The sequence below is a fragment of the Temnothorax curvispinosus genome, unplaced genomic scaffold (assembly GCF_003070985.1).
Source record: "Temnothorax curvispinosus isolate PA1 unplaced genomic scaffold, ASM307098v1 QBEX01007927.1, whole genome shotgun sequence".
In the NCBI taxonomy this organism is placed as follows: Eukaryota; Metazoa; Arthropoda; class Insecta; order Hymenoptera; family Formicidae; genus Temnothorax; species Temnothorax curvispinosus.
This window is the reverse complement of record NW_020217707.1, coordinates 1,042-17,235: the sequence shown is the minus strand read 5'-3', so window position 1 is coordinate 17,235 and position 16,194 is coordinate 1,042. Positions and strand designations below refer to the sequence as shown.

Here is a 16,194-nt window from a genome sequence, read left to right as displayed (position 1 = left end):
ATGTATTATGTATTATGTATTATGTATTATGTATTATGTATTATGTAATATTTGCAACAATACTAGTAGAAATTTAGACCTTTATCAATATAAATATTTATCAATATTTGCACAATTTATTTTTAATATCTCTTATATATATATGACGAAATCTGAATGAAATTGGGAATGTTGCAGTTATGTATTATATAATGTAATATTTGCAACAATACTAGTAGAAATTTAGACCTTTATCAACATTAATATTTATCAATATTTGCACAATTTATTTTTAAATTTTAGCGAGACAGTAACGTTAATTATAAGGAATGATCTTATAAGCGCAATAACAATGTAACGATGCGCCCCTTACGACAAGACATCGTCCCCGGCTACCACCCGCCGGGAGCCGCCCGACCAATTCTCCGTCGGGCGAGGACAGGGCGCGGTGCGCCCACATTTTTTTTTAAACACTTGAAACGCACCGTGTGCGCGGGAAATCCGCCGCACCGGTGCCTTCCCGCACGACGCCGACGAGCGCCGAAGCGAGCCGATCCCCGCCGAAGCGAGCACGCGGGATCGCGCCGCTCCCACCACCGCACCGTCGCCTGGCGATCGGCCTCCCTCCTGCCAAGCTCACCGCGCCGAGCGGTATAAAAAGCCGGCGCGCTCGACGAAGAGACACTTCGTCTTCACCACGGCTCTCCGCTATTCCTGACGAAGCTACCTTCCGAATCCTAGGGCAACACGTACAACGAGGTCCAGATTTCTGGTTCTCGACTGAGGGTTCTCAGAGTGTTCCCGAACTCCCTGACACTTACCCCGACGGCCACGGCACCGTGGGGTCGAGCGTGCTCGGCCTCGCAGCGAGGGTTCTCACCACCGTGACCCCGGGATTCCGCCATCCTCTGATGCAAAATACCGCGCTTCGTTGTATTAATTAGTTTCAGCATTTCGGCACACCGGCACTGCCGATGATTCATATAGAATATCTAATTCAGTTCATATAGCATATCCGATATCTGTAGCCGCGTTCCGTATGTAATAGACCGCGTCCCGTTGCCGTCTTATATCTTTATTTTATGTATTAATTCGGTTCATATAGCATAGCTGATATCTGTAGCCGCGTTCCGCATGTAATATACCGCGTTCCGTTATCGTCTATCTGTAGCCGCATTCCATATGTAATATACCGCGTTCCGTATCGTCTTATACCTTTATACCACGACGGACTCCGTTCTGTCAAATACCGCGCTGCGTTATTCCCGCCTCTGCGTACCGCATCTCGAGGCGAAGACTCGAGTCCCGATATTTCGTATACCGCGTCGCGTTGCACCGGCACTACCGACCACTGTAATCTCCCGCGTCCAGTTTGTATGTAATACCGAATCCCGAGTATTTTATATTATAGTTCACATTATAGTTTTGAATAAAGTGTATGTTGCTGTCACATGGCAAATTGATTACTGTCTCTGGGCCTTTCATCGAACTCCCGATCCTGTAAACCAGTCCGCGTTCGATAAAGTTAGGCCGTTACAACAAAACTAAAAAACAAAACTCTAAATCATTATTCCAGTAAGTAAAAAATGACTTGTCGAATCGACGTCAAATCGATGTCGAATCGATGAGTATTTTCAACATCCAATTAAAAGTATCATATTGATATCATTTCATTATCAATATCAATATGATACTTTTAATCCGATGTTGAATGACTCATTGATTCAACATCGATTCGGCATCGATTCGACATCGATTTGACAAGTCATTTTTTTACTACTTGGATGGGTGACCGGTTACCGACTGAGAGAGCGGATTTTTTCAGGCGGGCGACTGTAGACACACGGCATAGATGTTATACATAATTAATACTACTTATTCAAAGAAATCTGACTTATCTTATATAAATGACATGCTTGTGGCCAAAGTGTTTGGCATTTACTTTTAACGTAACGTTGTTATAACATTTTTTTTGGAATCTTGTAATGAAATATTTCTGCAATGTTTCTGTAATCTTTCTGTACTGTATGAAAACTAAAAAATTAATGGATTTCTGGAAATGCTGCAAATCCTTCCAAGTTTCACAGTCCCCACATTAATCTGCAATTGAGAGGCCCATCTACAGCACCTGCACCTGCACTGTAGTGTAGTATATTCTAGTAACCGCTGGAATGTCGCGGGGGCTGAATGCAGGCTAAACGGCATAACGCGGAAGTGAAAGAGTCCTTTCCCGGGTACGGTGAATGTGGTGATCGGTCGGCTCGCCGGGGTAAGGGGTACCTGCCAGTACCCGCTTTTGAGGTCGAGCGTGGTCAGGTATTTTGCCCCCCGCAACTTGTCGAGCGTCGCGGTGATTTGGGGGAGGGGGTAAGCGTCCGTCTCGGTCGCGTCATTCACGCGGCGGAAGTCTATGCAGAACCGGTGGCTTCAATCTTTTTTCCGTACTACGACGACCGGGGAACTCCAGGCCCTGTCAGACCGCTCGATTACTCCCTCTCTCTCCATTTTTTCGACTTCGGCGTTAATGATGGCCTGCATGGCCGGGTTTCGCGGTCGATATCGTTGCTTGATGGGCTCAATATTTTTATGCGTATATGGTGGGCGGCTTTGTCGGTCGGTCCGGTTATCTGGTTGAAGAGGGAAAGTTCCTCCGTGAGGAATTCTCGGAGCCTCTCCTTTTCGTCTGGGGTCCGCGGGGTGATACCCTCGGTCATCGCGGTGGCGGGAGTTCGGTCGCGGGGGCTCGCGGTGTCCGGCGCGAGGATGTCGTGGCCGAGCTTCGCCCAAAAATCCATCCCGAGCAGTAGTGCACTTCTGAGGTTCGGCATAATTGTGAACGAGTGCCAAATTGTTCGGCCGGTGGTCTGTATCGGTAGCCGGACGCCGCCCGGCAGCGTTACGAGTTGTCCGTTGGCCAGCTGGACTTGCCCTTCGGCCCTTCGGCCGGCGTGACGGGGAAGCCGAGGGTTTGCGCGAGCTGGGCGGTGTGTTCGTTCGCGAATGAGATGTCTGAGCCGGTATCTAGTAAGGCGTCCAGCGGACGGTTGCGGATGTGTGTTTCTAGGTGCGGCCGGGGCGTGAACCTTACGGGGAGGACCGGGGGGCGGCCGGGGTTTCCGCGATCCCGGTTGCGTTTCCCGGTGGCGGGTGGCACTCTTTAGTCAGCACGCCGCATTGCGAGCAAAATTTGCGGGCGGGGCGTCGACAGTCGAAGCGCGTGTGTCCCCGTTGCTTGCAGCGCCAGCAACATTCGCTTTTGTTATATATTGCGGCGGTGACCGGGGGGTCAGTGGGGGTTGTCGCGACGGTCCGTTTCTTTTGGTCGTTTTGTTGCAAGCGTTCGAACTCCCCCGCCCGTTGCTGCAGCTCCCGGGGGCTGCGCACATCGCTCCGCTAGATGCGGTTTTGGTAGTCGGAATGCATATTTTCGTAGAGTTGCTCGACCTGTTCTTCGGTCGAGTAGCCCCCCGCCCTACGCACAAGGGTCAGCATTTGCGTCGCGTATTTTACGTACGGTTCCCCTTCTTTTTGTACGCGGTCGCGGATTTCGTTTGCTAGCTGCAGTCGGTATCGTCGCGGCAGGAACGTTTCTTTGAAATCGGCTATGAACTCCGCCCAGCGAGTCCAGTTTTCGCGGTTATTTTGGCACCACAGCAGTGCGTCCCCTCGGAGTAATTCGGGCAGACCGCGTAGCCAGTGCGCGTCGGGAAACTCGTAGGCGGTCCGTAATTCGTTGATTTGCTCCAGGAAGGCCCACGGGTTCTTCCCTTCAAAGTGCAACCTCCACTTCCGCATTTGGTTCATAATCTGCGTGGACGGGTCACTCGGGGGGTCGGCGTGTATTACCGTCACCGGGGTTAGTGGGGGGTCCTGATTTATTGTTAGGGCCGGGGGGTGGAGGGTTTTCCGTGCTTCGAACATCTCGGGTTTTTCGTCGATAAATTTACTCAATCGTTTCCGGAGGTCGTCGAGATTGCCCTCGGTGTCGAGTCCGAGTATTTCCATTTCATGCACGAGATCGCTCTTACTGAGCCGGTAATAATACTCCTTCATTTTGCCGGTTTCCCGGGTCTGCTCCTTACGGTCAAGTCCCTGTTCGGGCGCCATAAAACAACCTGGCTTCGAAGCGCGGATCTAGCTCACGGCTGGTCTGGGTTCGAAGGAGGCGCGGAGGAGCAGAAGCGTGACGGGGTCGGCAGAATAAAGTGTATTGTCTCGGTTAACGAAAGCAACAAGGATTTATTCGATAACAAGTTCTCGTGATATTTACAACGGGTTAATGTACATAATCACAATGGTTCGCGATATTCGCAGCGAGTAGATCCGGACTCGGTAACAAAGGTTCGCGAGATCTACGATGGTTGGGCGTGCGCCAGATACAATAAGGATGTGTCGCGGGCGGCGCGCGGTAAAGCGCGGTTCGTAAGTACGGGGCGGAGCCGGTGCTTTTGGCGGTCTCGCGGACCGAATCGTGTTACGATGGGTATCGGTACGGGCGGAGCCGGTTTTCCCGGGCGGTGCGGATCGGAGCGTGGGAAAATGGCGCGAGGCGTGGAGCGCGAGGCGCGGGTCCGATCGCGGCAATTCGGCGTGGTAGGCGGCGAGATTGAGCTTAGCGCGAGATCGACCACCGAGAAGCGCTCGGCGGTGGCTACGAGCGGCTACCGAGTAGCGACGGCAATCGCGAGCGCCGGGACGGTGCGGCGGAACGATCGGTGATTACGGCGTCCCGACGGGCGACGCAGCGATTGCGTTTGGCAGTCTTCGGCCGCCTTCGGCACCGCTCGGCGCGGTGAGGCGGTCGCCGCGGTAAGTCCGTTCGCGGACTTTCTAACGTTATATGGCGTAATTAAAAATACGTTGGGCACACGATGCCCGTTTTTTACCCCGCGGGTAGTTGGCTGGGTGGTTTCGGCGTGGTGTTCCTGCCGGAACGATGCATTTTTGAGGGTGCATCGTTACAAGTTGACTGCCTCGACTGCGTGTGACAGACTTATACTCCTACAAAATCGGAAGCCAGTCCGATATCATATAAAGCAACCTGTGTACGAAATTTTTGTACAATAAAGAAAATATTTCTTTCCATTTACAATGTTCGTTATTAAGCAGACCTTAGAATTTTGAAGGAAAATGCAATTATCACGCATGGATGTTGAAAATGTGATTTTCCCGACTTGCAGATTCCGAAATTGCTGGCAAAGGCAGACAGGGATGTGTTTTACTAGAGGACCTTATCTGCATGAGGTTTAGAGCAACGAATTTGGATACGGTTATCGACGTGTGCAAAACTAAAATCATTTAGTTTCTCAGTATCTACATGTGCTGTATGGGGATAGAGAGACGCGCAGACGTCGCGACCTGGGCCAAGCGAGAACTATATTGAAAATAATAGATATTCTTTATATATGTGGCCTTTTATTGGCCAATATCATCAATGTCTCCCGCTTGGCCCAACGCACTCATTGGTTATTGGATCAAGGATGCGCAAGAGCACATCTTGTTTTCCTTCCACTATGGAGCCAACAATACACTTCAAGATTTTCGGGAGGACTTCGATACACTCGAGTATCGATTTAACATACTCTTTTTAAAGCTTAATGTGTCCACGATACTAGAAATCGCTTCGAGCCCTGGTGGAAAAATTTTACTGAAATTTCGCGGATGATGAAAGTAATATTTCAGCAAAATTGTTGAAAAGACGCTGAAATTTTACTGCAATTCCTCTGAAAGGGATTTTTTCAGCAAAAGTACTAAAAAGTCGTTGAAATTAAACTAAAATTTCTTCGTTTTGTCTGAAAATTTCTCTGAAAATAGGCTGCTCTGAAATTTCGCTACAAAATTATTTTCAGCCAAATTGCTGAAAATTGTTTGAAAATTCGTTACAATTTCTCCAAAAAGTTCTCTGAAAATTTACTGATATTTCTCTACAATTTCTCTAAAATTTCGCTGAAAAAAGATTTTCGGCCAAATTGCTGAATATTCGCTAAAAATTGTGTGAAATTAAATTGAAATTTCTCCGAAATTTTTTTTGAAAACTTGGTGATATTTCTCTGAAAACGTGTTGAACTTTTTCTGACATTTTGCTTAAAGTGTTGCATAATTGCTAAAAATACGCGGAAAGTGATCTTTCAGCAATTACTTTTTATGGAAAAAAAAAATTTAAACATGTTTGAAGAATAATGAGATTATGTTTACATTTGTACATCCCAATAATATTTAACATTTATTTTGTAGCATTAATATGTTGATGTTTTTATAAAAAGGTGTTACAAAAATTATTGTAAGATATTAAAAATAGGATTTTTTATATTCAAGATTTTTCTAAAGATAAAAAAGGTTATTCAACTACAAACTGTTACTTTTACAAATAAGAGAGAAAAAAGGCAATTAGGGTCGGACGCGGTTCTTCGTGCGTGGAATCAGTTTATTCGTCTTCTTGAAGTACATTGATATGAACGTTTCGACTCATTTTTGAGTCATCCTCAGCATTAACAAAACGATTTGCCGCACGTTCTCCATGTCAACTGGCGAGCTTACAGACTCGAATTAACGTGGACCAAATGATCCTTATCTGTAATTTTTTAAGAATAATGAGATGAAATAAGAACGAAAAGCTTTATAGACTCACCAAAAAGTCAAAGTGAAAGTGGGGCATGAAGCCGTATAACATAAAAATAGCGAGGGACTTCTTCGTCCCATCCACACATTACAACAGCAATGAAATGACAAAAATTTTAAAAGGAAGAAGCGTGTCAACAAGTCAAACCGGTAACGTTTTACATAGATAGTTGTGTCAATAAGATAATATATTGTTGTGATATCGGATCCGGAGTACCAATGACAACGCCAGAACTCGACACGCACGAAGAACCGCGTCCGACCCTAATTGCCTTTTTTCTCTCTTATTTTTAATTCTCGAGGGTCATTCTATGATTTTATATTGTTACTTTTACTTTCTATTAAGGAGACACGGTAGTATCCCGCGCCAAGTACACGCGCAGCACGAGACCGTCGTGTATCTTTACGCGAATGGACAAGTTGCAAGTACCTGAGATTTTGATATCTCAATAACGAGTGAACGGATCAAATTCTAAGTAGGCTTGATCGATAGCTAATTGGGTTCGAATTATGTAATAAAAGTGTTTTTATTTTTCCGTTATGTGCTCTACGAGCGGAGATATTGCGACGTAAAGTCTGAAATGTTAAATTTTACAAAAGAAACTAGTACAGGCGACTGGCGAGATACGATTTGACCCGGAAAAAATTGCACCACGCACGTTTTCAGGCTTAAAATTTTCAGAAAAATATACTGAATAACATATCCAAAATTGCCTTTGCCGTTTTATGTTTTTTTAAACAAAATACACGTGAAACAAATGGGTTTTTCTCAAAAACTATGAGGAATATCGAAAAAACTCAAGAGATCAAAGTTGTAGAGCTGATCGAGATCTACAAAACATATTTTATCATTTTTTTCTTAAAATTTATAGTTTTCGAGATATTTGTGATAACTGAGATTGTCAAGATGTGAGATAACTGTGATTAGTCAAAGGAATGAATTATTCAAAAGCTTAATTATGGAATGTATACGCGTTTAATTACTATATCATTTTGATTGTTATCAGTGCTATAACCATTTTTGTGCATTGTTATAGCAATTTAAAAAAATTATTTATTTACAAAATTTTTTAAACAAATAAATATTTTTTATTAACATTATTTTTGCAAATAAAAAATATGTATGTTGTAGTAGTAAATAAATTGTAACTATGTGTTTAAAATGATTGTTTGTAATATTATAATTTTGTTAAGAAGAATTAAAGCTATTACCGCTTGGGTTGGAATAGGAAGACCCTTAAATGGGAACACAAAAATATGTACCACTTGGGTTTCATTTTTTAAAAATAGTTGCACAACAATTATTTTTCAAAGCAATATTCTTTTCGTAATTGGTGCAATTTAAAAATTTTATATATTTTTTTGAAATACATATCATTTGCGTCGAGTTAAATAACGCAATTTTGTGATATATTAATTCTGTTAAAGAGAAATTAAAGCTACTATCATTTAGGTTAAATTTGTGGATTTATACATATCACTTAGGTTGAGTTAGGTAACGTAATTTTGTGATATAATTTTGTTAAGGAGAAATAAAGCTACTTAGGTTGGATTTTTGGATTTATAAAATACATTGCGTATACTTGGCACCTTTTTTGAAAACGATAATTTTGTACTTATTATATACAATAAAATTGATTTTAATAAATTAAGATATTAATTGTATTGAATTAATTATTTAATTTATTGTCCAATTATTATTAAATAATTAATAACATCTGCAGTTCTTGTATAGTTTCAACAAAATTTAATTGAATTTGGAAACAAAATTGCATGTTTCTATGAATATTTTCTTCGAATTTACATAAATTTTTATGAAAATATTCGTAAAAAAAACATGCAATTTTGTTTTCAAATTTCATTAAATTTTGTTGAAATTATCCCGAAATTATGTTAAAATTATGCTGAAATTTTGATGAAATTATACTGAAATTTCGTTGAAATTAGGCTGAAATTTCACTGAGAAGTGTTCCAAAACGTGTAACAATTTCAGAAAATTTTCAGTGATATTTTAACAAAATTTTCAGCGAAATTTTTCCACTAGACTAAGGAGATTTCGGACCGAGAAAAAATTGATTAATTATATTTAAATAATTCGGCAATTGACCAATGCGATTGGTTAATTCTTTTCCCGTCCGAGATCTCAGAGCGACTTCTGAGCATCGTGGACACAAGACTTTAGAAAGGAAATGACGCACGCAAAAATTTTCAGCGTGTTATTTCTTGCCTCTGACGTCACGACCTAATATGGCCGCGGCGAGTACCTAGGAGCTTAATATTTAGTGTAGAAAAAAAATAAAGACACTTTTGAGACACTATATAATATTAGAGTCCTAGATTAGTAGAGATTAATAGTTATTTGTATAACAAGTGCGAGAAGTTGAGAATTGGACACGGGTGCGGAGTGGACGCACGAGCCGAAAGCGAGAGCGATCACCCGCACGCGTGTCCAATTCTCAACCCGCACGTGTTACACACCCTATTTTATATTACAAAGTGCGTGGAAAGTGGCCCATTGCGTGCGCGCCCTCAGTGCGACGGATGGCCGATTCCACACACAAGAGATTTTCCGCTCGAAACGGTGCGGTAATGTTCGAGCGGAGGATTTCTCGGTGTGGAATTGGCTATTTGTCGCACAGATGGCGCGTGCGTAACGGGCCACTTTCCACGCACGTGTTATATAATGTTACATTACCGCACTGTTTTGACTCGTGTATGGAATTGGCTATTTGTCACACAGATGGCGCGCGCGTAATAGGCCACTTTCCACGCACGTGTGATATAAAATTTATTAGGACTGTACCCCCATCTTGTCGTCGCCACTACCTTAGATCTATACATCCGTAAGACCCATACGAATTAGACGCGAACTCTACCCCCACTTTGCCACCGCAGCCATTTTATGCTCGTACGCTCTGCTGTCTATTGGTCTATAACTGACCAATCAGAAGGAAAAACAAGTTCGCATTTCTCTACTAATCTAGGACTCTATAAATATAACCATACAAGTAATCGTGCACAAGCAATTGAGCCTATTAAAATTTTAATTCCGCTTAGCCGTTTTATAGATATGACCATCGTGTCTTCTTTCAACTCGATACTTTAGGTATATAGATATCCTTATTTATATGTCGCTGCCTGTATCGCGAAGTAACTATCGCGTGTACTTGGCGCGAAACACTCTGGTATCTCTTGATATTAATATATTGCTTCGTATCTCTTGATATTGATATATCGTTTATTTGCTACAACAACATATAACTCAAAAATTGTTATTTTTGAATTTATAAAATGAACGGGTTGTTACGTCCTGAGATCGTTCGGGACGTCGGAGTGGGTTACGTGAAGTGAAATGGTGAAGCATTTAATTCATTCGCGATATTTAACTTGTGAAATACATAAAGGCAAACGATGGTAAGTAGAAGACTTATGATTTATTTTCCTTTGATACTTAAGTAACACTGCACTTTCTGAGAATTATGCGGATTTTCTGAGTTAGAAGTACTGTTTTTGTAATTCTAGGTTTCGGTCGCTCTTCAACGGCAGGAGCCGATTGAGACGGATTTGGCATGTCCGAAACGGAGGCGAGGGGCTCGGAGTGCGATGCTTGTGATACAACGGGATTTAATACATTCGGATCAAATTCACCGCCAACATAATAGGCCCGCGCGCCGTAGCCGTTTTAATTGCTGGGCACGTCCCGACCGTCTCGATCGTACCATTGGTGACACTATTCACTTACCTTGTTGCGGTTTGTTATACTTCCGGATCCTTTTCAATATAAGCTGCTTCGATTTTCCTTTTTGGAATAGAGCGCATACAAGGGCCTTAACGGATATCATGCAGCTAATAAGCAAATAATTGGTGTTCAACAATCTATTTTTATTCAATATTTTTAGGAACGAGGAAAGAACAGCGGTGATTAGAGAACGCCTTGCGGAAGGCGCGCATCTACGTGAGGACTTGTCAAGAACGCCCTGAGAGAGGCGCGCATCGACAAGTAGGTATCAGGAGGTCGATTCTGTATTTTGAGACGAGGTGAAAATTACAAAAATGAACAGATTTACTAGATTTTGACAAATAAAATTGTAGATTCTCTAGTGAATTTTTTCACTTTTGTAATTTTTACCTTGTCCCAAGATACAGAATCGACCCGCAGGTAGAAAATCATAAAAGGTAAAACGAAACTATTCACTTTTTTTCCTTATATTACAGAATCGTACTCCGTCAGTAAGATGAATGACGCGTGAAACTAAGAGGCACCACCCTCTGAATCAAATTCGCTCGCGGCTAAGTCTTTCACGGCTCGCGGCTAAGTTCTTCTCGGCTCACGGATGTCCTTCTCGGCTCGCGGTGCTCTCAATACATCAATCTCGCGTAACTTATTTGGAAATAGAATAGAAGAGAATGCGAATGCCCGATTCACAGGGCCTGTATATATACATACTCGTTTGGTGACGTCCCGGGGTAAGGGACTACGGGGTTCACGTGGATACGCGAGACCATCACGTGAAACTATTCGGAAAATCGCGTGATTATCTGAGAGCGTCGTGTGCCGGTCCAGACTATGAATTGATCGCTCAATAAACAAATTTATCAAATTATATGTTAGTTATTTCCACATTCCTTTAAATTCTTTCTAAAGTATCTTATATTTTTACTATAATGACAATACTAATATTACCTAACATTAATTAATTTATCATTAACATGCGTTCTACTAAATCTATGATTTTACAATAATATCAATATTATTATTATTAATATTAATAGAATAATATTAACATTATCATCTCATGCATCTAATCCTAACAATTTTACAATGATATCAAGATTACTATTACTACGAATAATACATTATTTTCACGTGCATTTTACCCGGAAAGGTCCCGTTTGCCTACAAAACGATTGCCTCCTACAGCTTCGTTTGCACACACCGTATTGCACACAATCCCGATTGCATACATTCCCATTTGCACACGTACAGAACGATTGCCTACTACAGGCATTATTGTGCACATGTCGCTTTGTCTACACGATCATATTGCACACAGCGCATTGCACACACGACCGTATTGCTCACAGCGCATTGCACACACGGCCGTATTGCATACACGGGAGAGCGTCCCGTTTGACCAGGTTACGATTAATCACAGCCACTCACAGCCCCCGGTGCCTGGAGTTTTTTCACTGGATCAGCTAATTAGAAATTTTTACGGACGGCCGAATCGAGCAACGCGATTGGTCGAAAACTTACCTTACTGTTACGTTTTATCCCCATGCACGTGAATCTCGCTTTATAACTTATAAAGCACATGCATGGGGGAGGGGGGTGCAGGGGGGACTTCGCCCTTCCGCTCACGCTTAAGGGGATGCTGGAGCCGTAGCCGAACTCGATCGGCGTCGGTAAAGAAGACCGGCGAACTATATCTGTCCTTGTATAGACAAAGATATAGACAAGGATAGCACCAGAGAGAAACCTGAGAGCGGCCACCGGGATCATTCCGTTCCAGCGGACGTATACTGACGCGCCGCCTGAGAAAGTGGACGTCAACTACGTCGTTACGCTCGGTAACGGTACACACATGGTTCGTGTCCGTGCTATGGTTTGTGTCCGAACTACTCAGATGGAGGGGATATGCCAGTCGGCTGACTCGGCACTCGGCAAGCTTCGAGCGGGGAGAGAAAGGCAGACATACGATCTGCTGTCTCTTTCTCGCTTGAGCTGGCTTGAGCTGTGACGTGTGACGTAGCTGCTTAGCACACGCTGGCTATGCCACGATGCCATGCATTTCGGGTATCGCTCCTCGCGTCTCGCCGAGTCTCGAGTTGGCAAATCGACGATGCGCTGTACGTTACATTTACGTTTATATTTATTATACAAATTTTAATTTTTATATTTATAAATAAATAAATAAATAAATAAATAAATATTATATATATATATATATTTGAAATGTATAAATACAAAGATTGCAAATATAATTAATTAAAAAAATATTTATAAACATAAAAACTAAAATTCGTAAATGTAATGTATAGAAATCCCCGTTCTGGCCAATATGCCCTTATATAAAAAAAAGTCTTACTTTAAAAACCTTTACTTTAGCATAATAGTATTTAAATTTAATATTTAAATGCATAACAATAATTACATATTAACTATATCGAAAAAAAGTAGTTTATAATGTTCTTTTTACTCTTATTAAATTTATATTAGCTATTAATGTTTATAAGCGGCCACGAGCAACAACAGAGAGATATTGGATTAAAATAAAAACAATTTCTTAAATAAACAATACACATGGTTAACGTTTCGACTGTACTTAGTCTTCTTTGGAACGGATTACTATACGATAGAAGAAGATAAATATAAAAAAACATGATAATTAATGTTCAAGTTTACATACTAAAACATTAAATATTAGTCTAAACTAAAACATTAAACAATCACCTAATATAATATAAACAAAGTAAACAATAATCTAATTAAATCACAAATATAAAAACGCCGGAATAATCGAATAAAACCATAACAAGAGATAAATTTATATTTATATTGAGAAGTGGTAAAATCTCTTCCGTCAGGAAAAGAATGTAAAGAATTATTTATTAACGGAGGTATTCTGATTTAAAAGATCTTTAAAATATATATTTTTCAGGAACTTTTTATAGGGAAACGAAGAAAGTGAATAACGTTAAACTTTGCATGTTTTCTTCACCTTATTTTAAAAATTTATTTTTATTTTTTAAGTAACAAAAATGCTCTTCTTTTTTGTTATATCCTGGTTACCATAAATGACAGACGGTGTAAATAATTCTAGCTGTTCTAGGTATCTGAAACGCAAAAAGCTAAAATTTTCTTATTCAGAAGAAGTATATGTGGCTATCGTCTGAACTAGAACTAAACCAATATTTCCATTCTAGGTTCTCTCTCTAGGCGGCCTTTTTATCAAAAATATTATTAATCAATATTAAATAAACCATTTACGATCTGAGCTTAGATTTTATAATAGCCTAATATTTTTTATATACTATATATTTACATATTTTTCCAACTTTAATCAACTACGCGCCGACTAACTTGTCAGACTTACAACACAGCTCCTATTGGATTAATAAAATCCCCTCACACCCCTCTAATTAAATCGATTTAAATAATAGTAAAGAATTTTTACTACTCCAACAGGAGCTGTGTTGTAAGTCTGACAAGTTAGTCGGCGCGCAATTTATTAAGATTGAAAAAAATATACGTGTAATTCACAAAAAATATTATTAGGCTATTAAGATCCAAACTCGGATTGTACACGGCTTATTTAATATTGATTGATTGTATAACGGTCACATAAAACGGTCTTATTTCTTTTATATTATTAAAAATATTATAACTTTTTTCAAAATTTTGTTAATATTTTATTAAAAGAAAAAAACTAATAAACGTATAATATATGTTTATTCTAGTTCAGACAATAGCCACACTTAATCTGAATAAGAAAATTTTTTGTTTTTGGGTTTCTGATACCTATAGAACAGCTAGAATCATTTACTCTGTCTGTCATTTACACCTTCTAGTGATCAGGATATAACATAGAAAAGAAGAGCATTTTTCTTACTTAAAAAATAAAAATATATTCTTAAAATAAGGTTAAAAAACATGCAAAGTTTAACGTTATTCTATAAAAAATTCCTATGTATGAAAAATACTTATTTTTAAGACCTTTCAAACCAGAATACGCTCTTAATTTATTATTTGTTATTAATATATTGTTATTAATTATATACATATAAGTATTAGAAAGCATATGGTATAAAATAATTTCAATATTCAAATTATTGTAATAATAATAAAGAAATCAATTATCTACATTTTCTTCTGTGTGTGTATGTGTGATGTTATCGACAATAGTTTTTTGCACGTTTATATTTTTTTGCAGATTTTTTACACGCTTAATTTTCACAAGTGTGATGCCAAATACAGTCAAGATTTTTGTTTAAGCATGAATATAATTTGAGTATGACTGGAGCCGGAGAAGGTCTTTAAAAATAGGTATTTTTCAGAAATTTTTTATAGGGGAACGAAGAAAGCGAATAACGTTGAACTTTGCATGTTTTTTTAATCTTACTTTAAAAATCTATTTTTATTTTTTAAGTAAGAAAAATATTCTTTTTTTTTGTTACTTTTATGTTATATCTTGATCACTAAAAGACGTAAGTATGAGAAACGAAGTAAATGATTCTAGCTGTTTTAGGTATCAGAAACGTAAAAACCAAAAATTTTCTTATTCAAAATAAGTGATATGGTTATCGTCTGAACTAGAATAAACATTTTCTTTTAATAAAATACTAATAAAATTTTTAAAAAAGTTATATTTTTAATAAAAAAGCCGCTTAGAATGGAAATATTGATTTAGTTCTAGTTCAGACGATAGCCACACTTCTCCTGCAGAATAAGAAAATTTTAGCTTTTTGCGTTTCAGATACCTAAAACAGCTAAAATTATTTACATCGTCTGTCATTTATAGTGACCAGGATATAACAGAAAAAAGAGCATTTTTGTTACTTAAAAAATAAAAATAAATTTTTTAAATAAAGTGAAGAAAACATGCAAAGTTTAACGTTATTCACTTTCTTCGTTTTCCTATAAAACATTCATGAAAAAAATATATTTTAAAGATCTTTTAAATTAGAATATCTCCGTTAATAATTCTTTACATTCTCTTCCTGACGTGTGTGTGAAGCTATCGTCTCATTTTGCAGAAACTCACAAATTATTGAGAGTTCTGGCTTCCTTTTCAATAGTTCTAGAGTTCTTGATAGTTTAAACAAATAGTTTTGGCCATTAAAGCCATAAAAACGCGTCAGTACAAACTGAGACGCTATTATAGGTTTACGCAGCGTCTCACTTTGTCCTACACAAGTTCCACCACTGTATCTCATCAGATTTTGCAAGATCTATAGTTCTTTAACAGTTCTATAAAGAGTTCTGCCATATAAAAGCAAAAAAATTAATTATAAGGTAAAAAAAGAGCATTTTTGTTACTTAAAAAATAAAAATAAATTTTTTAAATAAAGTGAAGAAAACATGCAAAGTTTAACGTTATTCATTTTTTTCGTTTCCTTATATGTATATGTTTATTAACTTTAGCAAACACTAGCTACGTTGTATAATTTTTAAATAAATTAATACCGCTCGAAAATCAGGAATTTATCGAATAAGCTGAAACGCTGGCCGTATTTTGACAGTTCTGTGAGTTCTGTTATAATTCTCGTGTAGTTCTGAACGTATTCTAACATTGTTCCATTTTATTCTGGCAATAAGCATTATTTATTCATTTTTTAAATAATTTTTATCGCGAGAAAGACCCTATTCTCGATAAATTCCTGACTTTCGTGCGTTATTAATTTATTTAAAAATTATACAACATTGCCAATGCCCGGAACTCTTTAGAAATTGTTTTAGTATGTTTAGAACTGTACGAAAAATATTTTATATAAGTCAGAACTCCGAGATTTTCTACAGCGTCTCACCCATATACCCGTAAATGCGTCTTTCTTGGGAGATAAAAATTATTTAAAATATAAATAAATAATGCTTAT

At 39.1% G+C, this 16,194-nt stretch overlaps 1 long non-coding RNA gene across 1 annotated transcript; it reads left to right on the top strand.

Annotated features, from left to right (window-relative positions):
- Positions 1-10,039: 10,039 nt before the first annotated feature.
- On the top strand, positions 10,040-11,116 carry LOC112457589. Its single transcript, XR_003041120.1, has 3 exons — positions 10,040-10,348; positions 10,497-10,597; positions 10,813-11,116. It is a non-coding gene; the product is annotated as an uncharacterized LOC112457589 (long non-coding RNA).
- The last annotated feature ends 5,078 nt before the right edge of the window (positions 11,117-16,194 follow it).